This window comes from Protopterus annectens, chromosome 17.part0, assembly GCF_019279795.1.
Source record: "Protopterus annectens isolate FY-2018-M chromosome 17.part0, PAN1.0, whole genome shotgun sequence".
NCBI lineage: Eukaryota > Metazoa > Chordata > Ceratodontiformes > Protopteridae > Protopterus > Protopterus annectens.
This window is the reverse complement of record NC_056751.1, coordinates 495942181-495954932: the sequence shown is the minus strand read 5'-3', so window position 1 is coordinate 495954932 and position 12752 is coordinate 495942181. Positions and strand designations below refer to the sequence as shown.

The window sequence follows — 12752 nt, the reverse complement described above, 5'->3', positions numbered from 1 at the left end:
GCACAGGCAAACAGGGCAATTATCTAGGGTGCTGTTCTTGCCATTCTTGCAGGGGTGTTCTTTCCCTGTTTATATATTTTACATCAATGTTTCTTTGTTCATTTTATTTTATTTTATTGTTTTGCAAAGCACTTCAGAAGAAAACAAAACATGCCTGTGGAACATTAAGCCATCCAGGGGGAAGGTGTTTCACTTCACATAACTCAATCAAAGTTGCAAGGTCACAGGAGTTGAGACCACACAGCCTTCAATGTAGGTATGAAGGTAAGCCTGTAGGGAATTTTTATACTTGTAATAAAATCAGGGACATTCTCCACATACAGTTCAAGGAATGGTGAGTAATTTAGCTTTACTGAAAATAATGCTGGCAGTGATTAACAAGCTACTTTTTTGACAATTTTTTTTTTTGCTTTGCAGACAGCTGAGATGAGAGGAGTTGCACAGTGATGAAATAAGTGTTATTACTATTTTTACATTACTGCTGGTTGGCAGTATTCAACCAGATATTTTTGGATATATTTCTAGTTTTGTGATTTGTTTGGACAGTTGAGGCAGATGAGCATTATTTTATTTTTCCAGGGATGCTGACAGTGGTCACCTGCTATATTTCTCTGGCATTGTGATTTATGTGGAATAACTTGAATTATTATACTTTAATGTGTAGAAACTTGCTTGTGTGGACTGTGGAGGTGAAATAATATTACATCAGATGTCATGGCTATAACTTCTAGGTGGAAGTTTGGGGTTGAGGTTGGCTGAATAAAAGTAACTAGGCTATCTAGTCATTTGCTCAGTTTAAAACCGTCACTGGCTTTGCAGGACTAGTGTGCATTTGTAAGAAGTAAGATGGACCATTTAAATGGATATCTCATAGCAAGGACAGACTATGCATAACCACCACGGCTGTCTTCCTTGGAAGGAAATGGCTAGCTGGCTGCTGTTGTTTCCTTTTATTATTTGACTTTGCAGAACTAATGTGATTATGTGAAGCAACATGTGATATTTTAATGTGTGGTGACCATTTGTTTGGAACAAAGCTGAAATCCATTACATGTTCATCCTGTTTTTGTAGTATTCACAGATATGATACAAGTATCCTCAAAGCATATGCCTTCAGTTTATCATGAAGTGGTGTTTGGTCAGCTTTGAGCAAAATAACTTGGATACAACTTAAGTCTTCCTTGAAAGAAAAAGTAGGATTGAATTTCTTTTTCATACACATGATTTTTGTTCAGGTCATCATTGTATCTAATAGTTGGAATAAAGCTCTTAAATGCATCCCAGAGCATCTCTAACCCCATGGCTGCTGGCTGCTTATCAACCTCAATTTAATTAAGTTATTACTGGGTAGTGAATTAGTTCTTTCAAAGCATTTCTAACTGCCGCCATTTTTTTATATTTATATGCTTTTGTCTGTCCTGCTTGTATTGTTACACAAACTTTGCACTTTCACCCCTTTGGATGCAGCTGCCCATGCTAGATCTAAATCATCTGTAGTGACAGACTGAACAGGAAACAGAAAGGAGAATGGGAGACCTGGATTCCAAGAGTACTGGTGTACCTGGCATCGAACTCCACCCCCCCCATACAAACCCCATTATTGAGATCTGAAAAGGGAAAGGATGCAGATGCTGAGAGCAGACTGACCTGAGGTACCACTGAATTTTCTCATGTGAAGTCTGGCCAAAGGAATCATAAGCATCACAAAAGACTAACAGTTGACTTTGTTACGTTCTCAAAAAGGAGAAGTAAAACTTTTAACATGTGAGCCTGTCAGTTAAAATTTTTTAATGTTAAAGTGACAGAAGAATAAACTTTCTTCCCAAATTTGTCAAAAGCCTCTCCGTCCTCATCACAGGGAATGGGATTAGCATTAGTATTTTGTCTAGCAGACACAGTTTTGGATAAGGAAATCACTGCAGGGACTGCTTTAGGATTAGACAATAAGTATTTGTGAGTCTGAGGTACCCTGTATAACTTATTAAATTTACTTCAGACAGGAGCTTGAATGGTAGGTAAACTACAAGCTGTCAGGAAAAACATTATCTAAAGAAAATAAAACGGGGTAACATGACAGATTGTGGAATATCCAACTGTAGCAAATCATAATGCATTTGCTGAGGAACAGTATTTTCATTCTGATACCAATTAAAAATTTATTTTATTTTAAAAACATTTTCAAAAAGAAAGGTCTTCTGGAGGGAAATATTAGGCAACAATTTGTGCTGAGCCAGAATCTTGAGGTTGTGAAGAAAATCCTGCAGCATGACATTCTCCTACCAATCCCAGCAAAGACTAAAAATCAAAATCAGAAAGTGAAAAAAATATTTTTCTCTTCTTTTTTGAAGAGGACTTAGATAAAGGAAGCAGGAGAGTTTTTTTTTCCTTCCACTGGGAAACTTCTTCAAAAGGGACTGATCAAAAACAGGTACAGAATCCCAGGACTCAGGCTACCTTTTGCAGCTATGTGCTAGACCTTCACCCACCCATTCTCTTGAGACTGACAAGAGTGCTTCTCCCATGCCTGAAGTCTACTCTACAGCCACAAAGGACATGTCTATCCCACAGTCCTTAGTAGATGTAGGTTTCACAGCAGAGGGAATGGGGGAAAATGATGATCATTCAAAGGAAACAAATTCAGCCCCAACAAATTCACATATTGATAGCTGGTGCAAAATGGGAGCTGGCTTGACCCTCAGAGATGCCCTGACAAATTTCTTTTATTAGTGGATGGGGGAAGAAAAAGTCAAGAAGGCAGATTCAGTCTCCACAAATCCAGCTACACAGGAAGCCTCAAAGATGGTTAGCCAAGCTTGTAATGGTCTACAACCTCAGTGCCAGATAAAAAATAGGTTTTGTGGATAAAGATTCACTGAAATTCTCTAAAAGCACCAAATCCTTCCTGTAACATAATCATTATATGCTAGAATATTAGAAACAGTTGAAACATAGATTTAAAAACAATATATATTTCAACAGGTTTTCACAATAATAAAACCTCCTAATACAGAATGACAGTCCAAACAAAATAAGTTTCTTATTGTAAATAATATTAGTTTTGCAGAAAAAAAAAAAACACTAGTGTTCCTCACAAAACTAAAACATTGGAAGGATTTCTGTAGATGGCAAATTATCTTCCCAATCTTAAAGGCTCAATATCAAACCACCGATTCCTCAAAACCCTCAGAAGGAGTACACTTCAACAGCAAGAAAGCTCTGAAGCTATTGATACTCTTAACTGCTTTTTATATGAAGCTCTGCTTGAGTTCCTTGAGTTAGACCATGTGGAAGGCACTCTTGTTCAAATCAGCTTAGTTTACTTCAACAGTAATTTAATGTTGAACATCTAGTATTCCAAGATGTAAAACCCTAGAGATTTAATACACATTTGGGAGTGGAAGTAGAAGCAACAGCAACAAAGTCAGTGAGCCATGTGGTAGTCAGAGCATATGACCAAAAGGTGAGGAAACAACAAGGAGTGCTGGTAAATTACTAAGATGCAGTGGAAAATGCATAATAAATGATATGAGCCAAGTATCATGGCATTATGTAGACAAATGGATACACCCCATTTTGAGTACCATGTGCATCATTGTAAAAGATGTCATCTTAGTAACAGTACCGAATGGCTATTATACATATAAAAGCATAATCTGCACTAGGAGCAATATAAAAAGGTTAAAAAAATTAACATATGTATGGAAGGTGGAAAGGAATGGAAACCTTTTACACTACAAGATTGTTGATGAAATCCAAAAGACGTCATCATTCAGAATAAGAGTCCCTTAATAACAATGTATGAGGAAATGGTGATGTATAGCTTTCACAGCTTATCTGGTGACAAGGAAGGGGCACAATCAGTAATGAGATTCAAAAGTGTACGGTAAGTACAGTAGAACAAACAAGTGGGATAGTTTATACAAGCTGCAGTTGTTAAATAAGTGAAGAAATCAGCAGACTAAGTGGGCCAGGCAGTCCTTACCTGATCTCAAAATAAATGCTTCTGTCTGTTATATGCAGGTTCTCAGCATCACATTAGTCATCAGTGATCTTTGTAACTGATCTGTTAAAACGTATTATGTCTGTGATACAGAATAGTGAGGAGGTCTGCTGCAGTTGTCTTCTGTATGAGTTTTTCTTTTTTTTGTTCTATGAGAATTTCAGCAGATGTGAAATACCCGCACAGACACACACTCATACATACACATACACATATGCACTGATTTGTATTTGCTTCGTCACATGGATCACAAACAGTTAACATCTCTAAGGTACCTGGACCATGGGACTTAATTAAATCACTTCCAGAAGGGTTGTCTTCACTCGCGGCTTCTTGCATTTTTCATCAAAGAGCGATAGTAACTGCAACATAAAAAATGTAACTCACCAGCCTGCAGATCAAATCAGGATTCTTTACTCAACCAGATTTTTATATAATTTTAGTACAATTTTAAATAATCAGAGCAGTGTCAGCCTCATAATAAAATCCTTTACACTGTTTGATGTGTCACCTGAAATAACAATGAGTCAGAGGTTTCACTAGTGAAGTTCTTTCATCTCTTCGGCATTCTCATTACTCAGTTATCTCTTGGTGTATATGAATAAGATATGTCAGCTGCATCTCCAATGCATGTATCTGGAGTATTTGAAATGACAGTCTCACATTTCATTATCCTGATACTTACTTGCTGGTGGAGGGTTGGCACTGCTGCCTACTTGATAAGTATTTAGCTTTGTGAGTGTGTGAGGCACAGCTCTGCAAACATCCTGATGTAAGAAATCAGTTTCATATTCCATATATTTGTTTTCCCCACATGACATGAAGATGTACAAGGAAGGCAGCTGAATGCATAATGAAAACTGATAAGATATTCCACCCATAGGAAATAATAAGACATCAAATCTTATTTTTGCTTTGATTAATATTTTAATTTAAATATCCTCAGCAATATTTAACAGTAAAAATGGATATAGAAATCTTGAGGTATAACTGATTAAGTAGGACAAATAACCAGACAAAAATATTTACTGAATGAGAAAATGCTTGGTTGTATTTTTATACTACAATTGCTTAAAATTCTTCAGCTAGTAGTCTGGTGCACAGGATTTATTGCTGTCTGTTTCAGTGGTGACCAGGGTTCATTTACCAGCCTTGGAGCTAGAAGACCCACCAAGGAGTGTGTGTGTGTGTGTGTGTGTGTGTGTGTGTGTGTGTGTGTGTGTGTGTGTGTGTGTGTGTGTGTGTGTGTGTGTATGTGTGTGTGTGTGTGTGTGTGTGTGTATGTTTGTACACATACAGCTATGATGACTCAGCTATCTTATCTTCATATGAAATAAACGGTTGACTAGAATTCCTGAAAGTGTTTGTTCTGTCAGTTTAACATCGGAGTTGCCTGTAGTCATCAAGAGTTTGACAAATTAGTTCTCCTTTCTATGTTCTGGAAAGAAAACAGGGAGATGCTTAATGTAAACCCTGAAACCACTTTAGGCATACTGGAGGGGTTTCCTCTTACAGTTACCCTATCTTTGTGAGAGATGAGATTAGGCTTAATCACCATAACAGCATATAATTCAAATACTCTTCTTGTTGAAGAGCAATGAGTAACATTGTTTTCCAAAATAAGAAGTTCAAATCTGCCTTTTGAGCAGTTTCAAAAGGCATAAGTGTACATATCTCCAGTACAAAATTAAGATCCCAACAGGAAGACATCTTGGTATGTAAAACCCTTTTCTTATATTTCACTTGAAGCAGGGTAGAAAGGGGGTCAATGGGCAGGCATGGAAAAATGACAAATAGACAAATCTTGACAGAAGAATAAGAGAAGTGATAGGATGGTAACTCACACAAATACTGTAGAACTAGAGGCATCTGGGCCTTAACTCATTCAAGCCCACAGCACCATTTTTTGTATAATTCCAGGTAAGATTTATAGTTCCTTATGGCATGCAGAACTTTTTTGGATATGGTTTCTTTAACTAAGTGACTTTTATTTTATTTTTATTTATTTTACATTTGGTTACTGGGAAAGTCTGACTGGACACATATCCTTTTTCAGTGGAGGCTTGAGGAAGAAAGCTCCACTTGTAACAAACAGTAATACAATATAACATTTAAAATAATGAGATAAACATATTGTTTGTATAACAATAATCAATTTCACAATATAACATTTAAACTATAAAAGAGGAATTATATGAATTAGACAGTCATAGTTTCTAGTTTGAGGAGTCAGCAATCAGGTAGACATATGTTAGTTAAGAGAATGGGTTATCATGTAAGGATAGCATTTTGGCACCAGATTATATGCATACATACAACCATTTACACAATTGTTATTAATGTCAGAGTTTGTCATCTAAGATAACACAACCAATTCCGTGTTGTTAGTAAGAGTGCAGAAGAGGTAATTAAAATCTTCAAAAAGAGAAGGTTTAGTCAAGTGTAGAGCAAGTGCAGCACCACTTGTTATGTAAGTGAGTTTTTTGTAGGAATGTGAAATTTTCCAGGGCAAAACATACCCACTGCCAATGCTAAGGACAGAACCTCACATTTTTGTCAACATAAAAGCTTATTTTTGCAACATTTGTGTTACTTATGCTGTTCTATATAATATTTATGTGTTCCAGATACAAAAATAAGAAGTTATGTACCTACCATAACGTTCCATGTTAGTTGTCTTCTTCTCGCCTTCTTTCTTGCTGGATGGGTTCGGAGCCGATCCTCGGCTCCGACTAGGCCAATATTAAAGCTCGAGAGCTAATTCCACCGGCTTGAGGCTCCCCTATATCCCACAATGCTAGGCGGTAACTACTTAGATCTCGTTTGATAGCTATACCAAGCAATCCTAGTCTCCATAGAATGGAGTAGGGAAACCCACCTCAAAACAATCTGCATAAAAAGTATTGCAGACCTCAGTAAGGATAAAAGAGGTGGAAGAATGTGTGGGAATGACAACTTCCAGAGGAAGAACACAAACTGAATTCCTGTCGGTCTGTCCAGGCTTGGGGGAAGGAGGGTGGGACGCAAGAAAGAAGGCGAGAAGAAGACAACTAACATGGAACGTTATGGTAGGTACATAACTTCTTAATGTTAAGTTGTCAATCTCGCCTTCATTCTTGCTGGATGGGACCGTGTCCCTAGCACCTTATCCCGGGTCACCTATCGGAACAGACTCTTGAGAACAGTGGAACCAAAATTGGCACGGCTTCTGGAAACCATGTCCAATTTGTAATGTGAAATGAATGTATGAGGAGAAGCCCAGGTGGCTGCTGCACAAATGGAATCTATTGGCAGCCTATCCTGAAAAGCTACGGATGTAGCTAATGCCCTAGTTGAATGAGCTCTAGGTCTTGAGGGTAGTTTTTGATGTCTGATCTCATAGATGAAGCTAATTGTAGAGGTGAGCCATCTAGAGAGGGATACTTTAGTAACTGGAAGGCCCAATTTCCCTTCCACATATGACAGAAACAATTGATTAGATTTCCTGAATTGTTTAGTCCTGTCTAAGTAATATCTAAGTTGGCGATGAACATCCAAAAAATTTAGCTTTTGTTCCGACTTGTTTGAATAGTTAGGGAAAAAGACGGGGAGATCAATAATTTGGTTTAGGTTTACTTGAGAGGAAACTTTAGGCAAAAAGGATGGATTAGTACGGAGGGATACCCTGTCTTTGTGAAACACTAAGTAAGGAGGACGACTGCACAGAGCATGGAGTTCAGATACCCTTCTCGCTGAAGTTATAGCTACCAGAAAAAGTGTCTTCCAAGAAAGCAACTTCAGAGAACATGAAGCCACCGGTTCGAAGGGGGGGGGGGAGAATTAAAGATGCCAGAACCAAGTTCAAATCCCATTGAGACGGGGGATCTTTGATTGGAGGTTTGAGAAGAAATACGCCCCTTAAAAAGGCTTTACAGAGTTTGTGAGCCATGATGCTAGACTCCGAGACACCAACATGAAAATTAGATATGGCAGCCAATTGAACTCTAATGGTAGATGCAGATGATCCTAAATGAAAGAGTTCTGCTAGAAAATCTAGAATAGACTGGATAGGTGCTGTAAAGGGATCTATGTTTTTTGACGTTGCCCAAAAGGAGAAGCGTTTCCATTTGCTACTATAAATCTTCCAGGTAGAAGATTTATGAGAGGCTATCAAGATATCTCGGACCGAGCGAGATACTGAGGGAAGCCTGGCTAAGGTTGGAATCGGAGAAACCACGCTGTGAGGTTTAGAGAGGGCAGAGATTGGTTCAGCTGACCCGATTGGTGGGTTATCAGATCTGGTACTGGGTCCAGATGCCAAGGCTGCTCCAAAAGGTAACGATGAAGAAAGGGGAACCATATCTGTCGAGGCCAGTAAAGGGCAATGAGGATCATTGTCACTCTCAAGGCGATGGCTTTCTGAATTAGTTGAGATATCAGTGGAAAGGGGGGAAAGGCATATAGAAGTCCCCGGGGCCAATCGTGGACTAGAGCGTCTCTGGTGGGATGGCCTGGTAACGGGAAGAGAGTGAAGAAGTCGTGACACTTGCTGTTTTGGGGAGTAGCAAAAAGATTGCAGCAAGGCTGGCCCCATTTTAGGAATACTTCTTCTAGAACTGATTTCTTTAGAGACCACTCGTGGGGGATGAGAATTGCCCTGCTCAATTTGTCTGCAATAACATTGGATTTCCCAGGAATGTGCGTTGCTATCAGAAAACGCTGAGAAGAGATTGCCCATTGCCAAAGTCTGAGTGCCTCTCGACATAAAGGGTATGATCTGGTTCCGCCTTGTTTGTTGATGTACCACACTATGGACATGTTGTCCATTTGAATTGCAATAGTCCCAGTGGGAAGAGAGTCGTGAAGGGCTTGCAACGCTAAAAGCACTGCTCTCATTTCTAAGACGTTTATGTGCAAGTGGCACTTGAAAGGTTGCCACGTGCCTTGGACTGTCCTTCCCTGATAATGCCCCCCCCACCCGATCAGGGAGGCATCTGTTGTCAATGTGGCGACTGGGAGGGGAAGAGTGAATGGTCTTCCTCGGAGAAGTTGATGTGATGTGATCCACCAAGACAGTTGATTCTTGCATGATTGAGTTATCAATATGGTATGGGACATCAGGAGCTGTTGAAAGGACCATTGAGTAAACAGCATCCATTGGAGGATCCTCATGTGAAAGCGAGCTAAGGGAAGAAGGGGAATAGCTGCTGCCATGAGTCCTAATACCTTCTAAACTAGTCTGGCTTTGACTTTGTTGCATTGTAAGAGAAGGGAAACTTGGTTCCGAATGTCTGACACTCTCTGCTCTGTGAGTCTGGCTGAAAGATTGAGTGTGTCTAAGGTGGCGCCTATAAAGGTAATAGATTGACAAGGCGACAAGGCAGATTTTTCGAAATTTATCAAAATGCCTAGAGCTTGGCAAGATTGGATGGTGAAGTCCCTGGATAGAAGAAGCTGATGTCTGGTGGTGGCGGTAAGGAGCCAGTCGTCCAAATATGGAAACACCTGGAGTCCTTGACATCTCAAGTGAGCCGCGACCACTGCCATGCATTTGGTGAACACACGGGGGGCTGTAGTGAGACCAAAGTGCAGGGCCCTGAACTGGTATTGACTGGCTCCCAGCCTGAAGGCTAGATATCTCCTGGAGCGTCTGTTCATTTTGATGTGGTAGTACGCATCCTGAAGATCTATCGAGCACATCCAATTGTCCTGACCCAAGAAGGGTAGAATGGACTGTAGCATGACCATCCGGAATTTTGTTTTCCTGACATACTTGTTTAAGTAGCTGAGATCCAGTATGGGTCTCCAGTCCCCTGTTTTCTTTGGTACCAAAAAGAATTTGGAGTAGATTCCGGATCCTTGCTGGTCTGCCGGGACTGATTGGATAGCTGTTTTTGATAGCAGCTTTGAAATTTCTAATGCTGCTTGTTCCCTTAGACCAGGTGGAACATCTGGAAGGGATCTTTTGGGTTGGGTTGGGAAGTGAATAAAGGGAATTTTGTAACCCTCGGATATGATCGACTGTACCCATTTGTATTGAGTAAGGGAAAGCCAGGCTTTTGGGTACAGGGATAACCTTCCCCCGACTGCCTCCAAAGGAGAACAGCCAGGCAGCCCCTCAGGGATGCTGAAAGGGTTTGTCAGAGAACATTTCTCTGCTACCCTGGTTTTGTGGACCTCCTCTGCCTCTAGGGCAGCATCTATTATTATTCCCCCCTCTGCCTCTAGAGGGGAATTGGCCTTGTGCGTCAGATGAGACTCCCTGGGATTGTTTGCGGAACCACATCTTTCCTCCCCTCTGACCTTTGGGATAGGGTCTAGAAAGGGTAGAAAAATGGACTCCTACAGCAGAGAGAGTCTTACCTTCTACCTTGCACCTGGTCAATGTATCCTTCACCTGTGGATCAAACAAGGATGATCCATCAAAGGGAGAATTGGTGAAGGACACCTTGAAAGGGACCGCAAAGTTGCATAGCCACATCCAGGCGTGACGTCGTAAGGCAACACCTGTGCCTGCGGCTCTACTCGCCCCATCTGCTGCATATGAGACCAGACGCATGGAGGAGTTAACGATGGAATTCAGGGTTGCCAACTGGGAGTTCATTGTGTCTTTGAACCCCTCAGCTGTAGGATCCTTTATCAGTTCACCCATATCCTTGAGTAAATCTCTCTGGAGACGAGTGAAGTGGCATAAGTAGTTCAGCGACCGCATTGAAAAGGTCGCTGATGAGAACATCCGCTTGCCGTACCTGTCCATGGTCCTAGATTCCTTATTAGGAGGATGAACAGGAACCGAAGGATCAGCTAACTCCTTCCTAGTGGCCGCAGCCACCACCATGGCATCAACAGGGACACCTTTGGATAAAAAATCTTTGTCTCTAGGGGCAGTAATAAATTTAGATGGTCTCCTCGTGGTGGGTTCCACTGAGTCAGGAGCCGTCCAAGCCTTTCTTGCCACCACTTCCATAAGGGGGTCAAAGGGAGGGGACACCCAGGAGGTAGAAGGGCGAGAGCCAAATGCCTCAAGATACACTGACTCATCCTCCGAAGGGTTAAGGGCTGGCCAGTTCCCCCTCTGTTTCAGGATCTCAAGGATGTCAGCAAAGGAGACATCCTCAGAGGGGGATCGAGGGGAACCTTCGGATTCCTCTAAGTCAGTGTCAGAGGTGATAGACTCAGGGGAGTCAATGTGCTTCCTCTTGCACTGCCTCTTCCTTGGGGGATCTCCTGCTGGGTCAGGAGAGGCCTCGGAAGAGGAAGAAATTCCCAATGGGGAAACTTGAGGAGTTGGCTCACTGCGGTCTAAGACAAGGGGGTGAGTAGAAATCACCGCAGGCACTGTAGATGGAGGGGCTGAAGGAGCCGACTGTGGGGCAGAACCTGGTTCTAGCATGCTCCGCATGACCTCGAAGGCACCCCTGTCAGGCAAGGCCAGAGGCCCCCGCTCCGAAGAGACAAGGACCTCCCCCGGCACTGACAGGGATGGCTCCGAAGCCGATGTTGGAGCCGAACTCACCAATGCCGAAGCCCCGAGAGGGAGAGCAGGGTCGGACAAGGGTCCGATGCCACTCTCCCCCTCGGAGTCGAGGGAAGCCCGGTGCCGAGATCCCGCCAAGGAGGAGATTGGAGCAGATGACGGAGCCGAAAGGGAAGGTATCGATCTGACCCACCGACAGTCATGGCTCCGACAAGCCCTGGCTCCGAACTCAAAGGAATCGGAGGAGGAATGTACTGGGGAACGGAAATAGCCACTGACTGGTGAGTCGGGCTATGCAGCATTTGGGCCAGTGCCTCGGACTTGAGAAGTCTACTCACTACCCTTTGCAAATCATGGTCAGATAACCTGGAAGACCGTGAGGAATGAGTTTTATGGCTCCGTTCAGAAAGAAGAGGGGATCCTGGCGCCGAATGCACAGAGCCGATAGAGGGGGATCTGGACCTCTTCCTAGACTGTGGCTCCGATAAAAGTATCGGAGCCAACGGAGTTTTATCAGCCTCGGCTCCAGCCGGAGCCGAGGTAACAGTATGAGGCTTGGAAACGTTGGCTCCAGCCGGAGCCGATGTCGAAGCCGACTTAGTCTTTCCAGCAGTCGACTCTGGAACCGGAGCCAACTGTTTGGAAGTTTTGGAAGGCTTCCCCGACACAGACTGAGTCGGGGGGCCTTCAGGCTTTAATAAGCCCAACAAGATTAGTTTATTCTTGTGTTCCTGCAGGACTCTAGGGCTAAACCCATGACAAACAGCACAAGAGTCCTGCAGGTGCAAAGGCCCCAGGCAATACATACAAGAAGTGTGACCGTCTGTCAGAGACATTTTCTGACAGCACGAGTCACACTTCTTGAAGCCTGAGACCTTGTCTTTTGACATAGTAAAAAGGAGTGCCTGACACAACACAAACACACTACAGACACACCCTTTACTGAAAAAATGATTAAATTATTAAGGCTAAAACAAGCCACAAACACACGCACACACACAAGCCCTTAACAGAAAAAAGGACAACTAATTTAGTCACTAATGGACTGGGGGAAGGGTAGGGGCCGAAGGCCTACAAGATAAGGGAAGAAAGGGAAAATAGACTCGAAAAATGGGTCGATTTATCTAAATACTTAATTAAACTAAAAGGTTATGGTATGAAAACAAAAAAGGGGGTTTAAGAAGTACCTAATAAGGTAAAACTCTAACTCACCTGCCTGAGCCGGTAGAAAAGCACCTCGTCAGCTATAGCGGCAAACGAGATCTGAGTAGTTACTGCCTAGCATTGTGGGATATA

At 42.2% G+C, this 12752-nt stretch overlaps 1 long non-coding RNA gene across 1 annotated transcript in view; it reads right to left on the bottom strand.

Moving 5' to 3' along the window:
* The window catches only part of LOC122791293, a 95940-nt gene that overhangs the window by 63623 nt on the left and 19565 nt on the right, over positions 1 to 12752 (bottom strand). Inside the window, exon 2 of the long non-coding RNA XR_006363127.1 lies at positions 4276 to 4362. This is a non-coding gene — a long non-coding RNA (uncharacterized LOC122791293). The remainder of the gene's footprint in view (positions 1 to 4275; positions 4363 to 12752) is intronic.